The following is a 5,754-nucleotide window of genomic DNA, read 5'->3' on the forward strand; positions in this document are numbered from 1 at the left end:
CAGCAGAAGCAGAGCAGGGAGGGGAGAGAAGGGACGACAGGAGGGAGTTCTTCGGGCCTCAGGGAGATATTTCGACCCCTGGTTACACAAGCTGGCTCCGAGCTTCCTAGCAGCCGAGGGAAAAGGGAAAGACGTTGAGGGAAGGGAGAGGTGGCGGAGGAGACTGGTCTGATGGACAGAGCCCGGAACGGTCCCCCAGAATTAGTTTCGCCCGTCCTCACTGCCGTCAGCCTGCCCTGACACGGATCTTCCTCTTCGGGATGCATGTGGCGGAGCGAGCGGCACGCTCCGTGACAGGGTGCGTGAGCGTGTGCCTCTGCGTCTTCGTTCTTCCGGCCTTCCGCTCAGCAAGCACTCGCTGAACCCCCGTACGTGCCAGGCCTGTGCGAGAGGCTGGGGAGGCCGTGGTCAGCAAGACAGGCCCGGTCTCCACCCTTGGGTGTCGGAAAGCCTGGTGCCGACGGGCAGGAGGAAGCAAGCGGCTACGGAAGGTCCGATTTGCAAAGCAAATCATATTCTTCTTGCGGGGATTTCGATATCGTGGTTGAGATTCGCAGCAGTGAACCCACTTTTGCAAGGTCGACGAACACCGCGGCCTTCACCAGGACCGCCCTAGGCCCCTCACTGCCCAGCTCATCACCACGGCCCCCAAGGTTCCCCTCCCCCACCGCACTCTGGCCCCCGCCCCCCCTCCACTATCTGACACGCCCTCCACGTGCCCCCAACTCCGCACCAGCCACACAGACTTCACTGCTCTTCGTCAACTACGGCGGGCAGTTCCCTGCCGCAGGACCTTTACACTTGCTGTTCTGTCTACCTGGAACGCTTTTCCCCCAGAGCTTCAACCGCTCTGCCTCCCAGTCTCCATGACACCGTGTCGGGAGTGACTTTTACTATTTTGAGGCCATTCTCTGCCCAGCACATAGTAAGACTCAATACGTTTTCTTCGAACAAAGATACGAGGCACTCGTTGTTACATTTTCAAGGCCCCCAAAGGAAATAAATACAGCCGGATCCCTGACTGCTGGGTTTTTACCTGCTTCCCCCACGTAGGGGGTGCCCGCTCCTAGCCTCTCCGCTGGGTTCTGAGTGACACCACGTGTCACCTCCAGCCCTGGGTCTGACCGTGGGACCCGGGAGGGACACCCCCAGGAGCTGTCGCTCCTGGGTCAGTTTAGTTCTTTCTGGAAAATCAGACTCACCTCTGGGGGGCAGCATGGTGTCGTGGGAAAAAGCCCAACTGGCTTCCCGTGACCTGGGTCTGGATCCGAGCCCTGCTGCCTCAGGAGCCAGTGACACTGGCTGAGTCACTTCTGCTCCCGAACCTTCCACGCCGGGTGGCTGTGCTCAGTGGCCGGGGGAGGTGTGGGCATAGACCGCAGGGACCCTGTGTCCCCGAGACACTTTCAGACAGACTAGGGGACGTTGCTGGTGGCCGTTTTTTCTCCCCGGATGCTGAAGTCAAACATGCTAACAGTTCTGGGGGAAAAAAGCAACAGTTTAAAAATAGGAGGAAACATGTCCAAACAGGAACGTTCTATTATTTCTCTCTGGTCGCGCTTGGCAAGCCCCGGCGGGAGGAGCAGGAGAAGGCAGGGCCGTCTCACTAGCCAGAGCTCCTGGGGGGCTCCCAGCCCCGAGCCCCCAGCCCCCAGCCTCGGCCCCTCCTTGGGCAGCCGGGACACCGAGGGCGGTCACAGCTACCTGCTTCCTGGAGGGGGCGGAGGCTGCCTGCCTCAGTTTCCCCGGAAGGCCACCTGGCCTCCCCTGGTCGGCCCCCTCCCCTCCTCGCTCTGCTCTGGGGTCTGGAGTCCCCTCCGGATGGCACTGGGGTGACTGACATGAGCCCTGGGGACAGTCCCGAGCGACCTGTCATTTGCAGGACACCGATGACTCCCTGGAACAGGACCTGGGTGAGTTTCCCGTCTCTGCTGTAACACAGCGACACTCGACCACAAAGCCGATGGCTCGGACCGCACTTGCTCTGTGGCAGCCCTGGGGGGCGGGAGGACAGGGCAGCGCCTGCCGACCTTTGTCCCTCTGTCTGGCCCGGCTCCACTGTCCTGCCCGTCTCAGGAGGACCCCCGTGACTACACGGCCCCGGGAGAATCCAGAGTCACCTGACATCTCAACCCTCGACCCAGTCGCACCTGCAAAGTCACGCTCCCCACGCAAGGTCACGGCTTCACGGGTTCTGGACATCAACATGTGCACGTCCTGGGGGCGGGGCCGTGTTTCAGCCGCAGCCCCTGCACACAGCTGGTGCTCAAGGGGCTGGCCGTGACCACGAGCTGCACGCTGGGGGCCTCGCCGGCCTGGGGACACACGCCAGTCTGGGGGGGGGGGGGCGGGTCTCGGAGTTCCTGATTCTCAGGGGACACTGAGGCTCAAGCCAGGACTTGTCCCACGTTTCCATTTCCCCCGTTCTTCCAGGGAATGACCTCGGCCTTCACGCAGGGTGTCTCCTACCTCTAGAGATGTCCCCCCACGAGGCCCGGGATCCCCAGGGTCCTGGACCACTGAGGCCGACAGCTCAGGGCAGGGCTGCCTTCTGATGCTGGTGTTGGGACAGTCCCAGGGACCTCAGCCCCGCCCCCAGCATAAAATGTGAACAGTAGAGCCGTGGGTCCAGCGGAGAGGTCGGGGTTCGAGTCTGGATTCTATGGGACAGGCCCGGTGTCTGTAAACGGGCCAGCAGCCCCTGCCTCAGAGGAGGGGGTGGAGAGTAGAAATGTCCCCCTGCCCCCAGCATGAGGCCACCGGACCTCGGGGCCTCACTCTGAAGGTCCCCCGGCCTCGGAGGGTTTGCCGCAAAGTTGCCCCGCGCCAAGGTTTGAACTGGGGAGTGCAGGACGGGCACATCCACCACCAGGGGGCAGCCTCAGCTCTCACCTCTGAGTCCCTCCAGGGGTCTCCCCGCCTCCGCCCCCGGCCAGTAGGGCCCAGGCGGCTGGGTTCATGGAACTGGGGGAGGTGGGGAGGGGGGCTGGAACGGCCGCTGGATCCTTCCCAGACCCTGCCTCCCTGTTCCTACAAAGGGAAGGAGTGGCTCCCCAAGGTTGCCTCGGCCCCAGGAAAGGCCATGGTGCACGGTCCCCCCCATCCCTGCCGTGAAACCCCAGGGCCTTCCCTGGCTCTGTGCTCCCGGCCTGCACCTGCCTCCGGGCTCCCCCTTCCCTCGTCCCGCCCAGTTTCCCTCCTCCCCCAGGCATGGGCCCCACCAGGCTCACACCTGACCTCACCCAGACAGGACCGGGGCCCCAGCCCAGACAGCCGTGCCACGAAAGGCTCCCATGTCCCAGAGCCACGTGCGGCCTTACCCCCTTCACCCCCCCGGGCGTGCCTGCCTGGTGCTCGGGCACACGCACACGCCACACACACACACACACACACACACACACGGACAACTCACTCCTACACGTGCCCACCCGCGGAGGTCCCCCAGGCTTGCAGGAGGAGCAGGAGAAGGCAGGGCTGTCCCTGTGCTGTCGCCCCGCTCCCTGGGGGTCGCCCCCCACTGACGCCCGGAGGCTCCCCGGCAAAGCCGGAGCTGCTCCTCAGGGTGAGGCCCCTGACTCAGGTGAGGACACCCCTCTGGGGGCCCGGGGTGAGCCGAGTCCCCCTCTGCGGCGACTCCCCCCTCGGGGTCCTTCGTCCCCCCTGCCGGCTTCCACCCTGCCTCTCTCTGGACTGTCTCTTCAGCGGCCCAGCCACCAGGGGTGCCCGCTCCACCCCCAGAGCGCCCACCACGGGTGGTCTGCAAAGTCCTGAGCCTTCGGAGCCCGTGCCGTCGGACCCCGGGGGCCCCTGGGAAACGGAGCCCGAGGATTCGGGGGGCTGGTTCCAAGGCTCCCACTCACAGCTCATTTCCAGTGTCTGAGATGGGGGTTACAGGGGGTCAGCTGCCGAGCCGTGAGCCCCCTCCCCACTGGGGACAGGTGGGGAAGGAGAGCTGTGTGCCTGGGTGGCTCATAGCCTCCTGACTCCTCAGGACCCCAGCCTTCCCCGCCCACCTTGGCCAGAAGATACATTTGTTTGTCCTCAAGGGAAAAAGCCGGGGTGGGGGTCCCTGAAAGAAAGGAGAGGGAGCGGCCAGGTTAGCGGGGAGCATCCCGAGAGCAGGGAGAAGGGCCGGAGGGCTGGGGACCCTCGGTGGGGCTGGCGGTCCCGTCCCGTGGTCTCGTGGGGAAACTTCCCTTAGCGGGCAGCGAACAAGTAAGTCCCCGTCCCCACGCAGGGCCTTCCCTGTCTCCACGACCACAGGGGTCCCCGGGCCAAGGCCATCAACCTGTGAGGATCTGGACTCTGCCCCCACCCCCAGCACTCGGGGCTGGGGATCAGATGTGATTTCACTGGGACAAGTGGAGAGCCGTGACCAGGTGTCCCGAGTGGCGGGGAGGGTGGGCCAGGGGAGCCAGGCCCGCTGCCCTCCCGGCTTCACGGTCCAGACTGGCTGACAGAGTGCCCCGGGCAAGTGGACACACGGGCCCCAGGGCTTCCTGACGGCGGGAGTGCAGCCACGGGAGGGCGGGACAGTGCACTCCCGGGGAGTGTGGGCCCGGCGTGCACAAAGGCCCAGAGGCTGCATTCCGGGTGTGCCCAGGGCTTGGGGCGCGGATGGGTGTGGCAGGAACTAGGTGCGGGTGTCCCCACCTTGGCCTGAGAGCCAGACTCAGACTTGAGCAATTCTTTCCAGATAATGGGTGTGTGGAAAGCCGGGGCTTCATTCCCAAGGGCTCCATTTCGGCTCCCAGCCCGTCGGGAAGGATAAAGTGATTCACGTGTGCCCCCCACCCTACCCCCACCCCACTGCTCTTGCTGGCCGAGGTGGCTCTTCGGCCAGCCAGCGGCTCAGGACTTACTCCTGGCCCCTCGGGGCTCCCAGAGCACTGTGGCCCCCAGGCAGGGGTTGCTGGGGGTGGGGACCCGAAGACCGGCACAGTGTGGCCCGGGAAACTGCTCCAGGAACAGCATCCTGGGGTTGGTTCGGGGAACTCGGGGTGCCCAAAGACCAGGGGGACCTGAGGCTCCTAGGGACGGCCTGGAGGTGGCAGAGGGCAGAGTAGGGAGTCCTAAGCCCGGCCTGAACCCCCATAGGGCTCTGGGTCCCCTGAGCCCTGCTGACCTGTGCTCTGGAAGACAGGAAAAACCCACAAATACCATGGTTCCTGGCCACTAGGAACCAGCTTCTCACCCACCCCTCTGGGTAAGCAGAGTCAGGGAACCCCAAAGGGTCTGTCCTTTTCAGGCTTAGAGGGATTTCAGCCTCAGCAGGTGTTAGAGTTGAATTGAGTCCCCCAAACGTTGGATTTGTTGTCAAAGTCCTAGCACTCTGGACCCCAGAATGGGGACATATTTGGGAACAGGGTGGTTAGAGCTGTGATTGGTTAAGAAGAGGTCCTCCTGGAGTAAGGTGGGCCTAATCCAATGTGACCTGTGTCCTCATAACAAGGGGGGACAGACAGACACGCACAGGAGAACGTCCAGTAGAGTCTGCAGTGACAGCACCATAAGCAGAGCCTGGAGAGAGGCCCTGGACAGACCTCTCCCCGGCACCTGCAGGGAGCGTGGCCCTGCCCGTGCCTTTATAATGCTGGGGTCCAGAACAGTGAGAGAAGTTTCTGTTGTTCAAGCCCACTTGGTTTATGCAGCCCTGGGACACTAACGAGATAAGTGGGGTAGAGACCTTCTTTGAACCCCACCCTCCCCTGAGAGCTGCAGCAGGACAGAGCACCTCTTCCCCCCTGAGCACAG

This window comes from Panthera tigris, chromosome D1 (assembly GCF_018350195.1).
Source record: "Panthera tigris isolate Pti1 chromosome D1, P.tigris_Pti1_mat1.1, whole genome shotgun sequence".
NCBI lineage: Eukaryota > Metazoa > Chordata > Mammalia > Carnivora > Felidae > Panthera > Panthera tigris.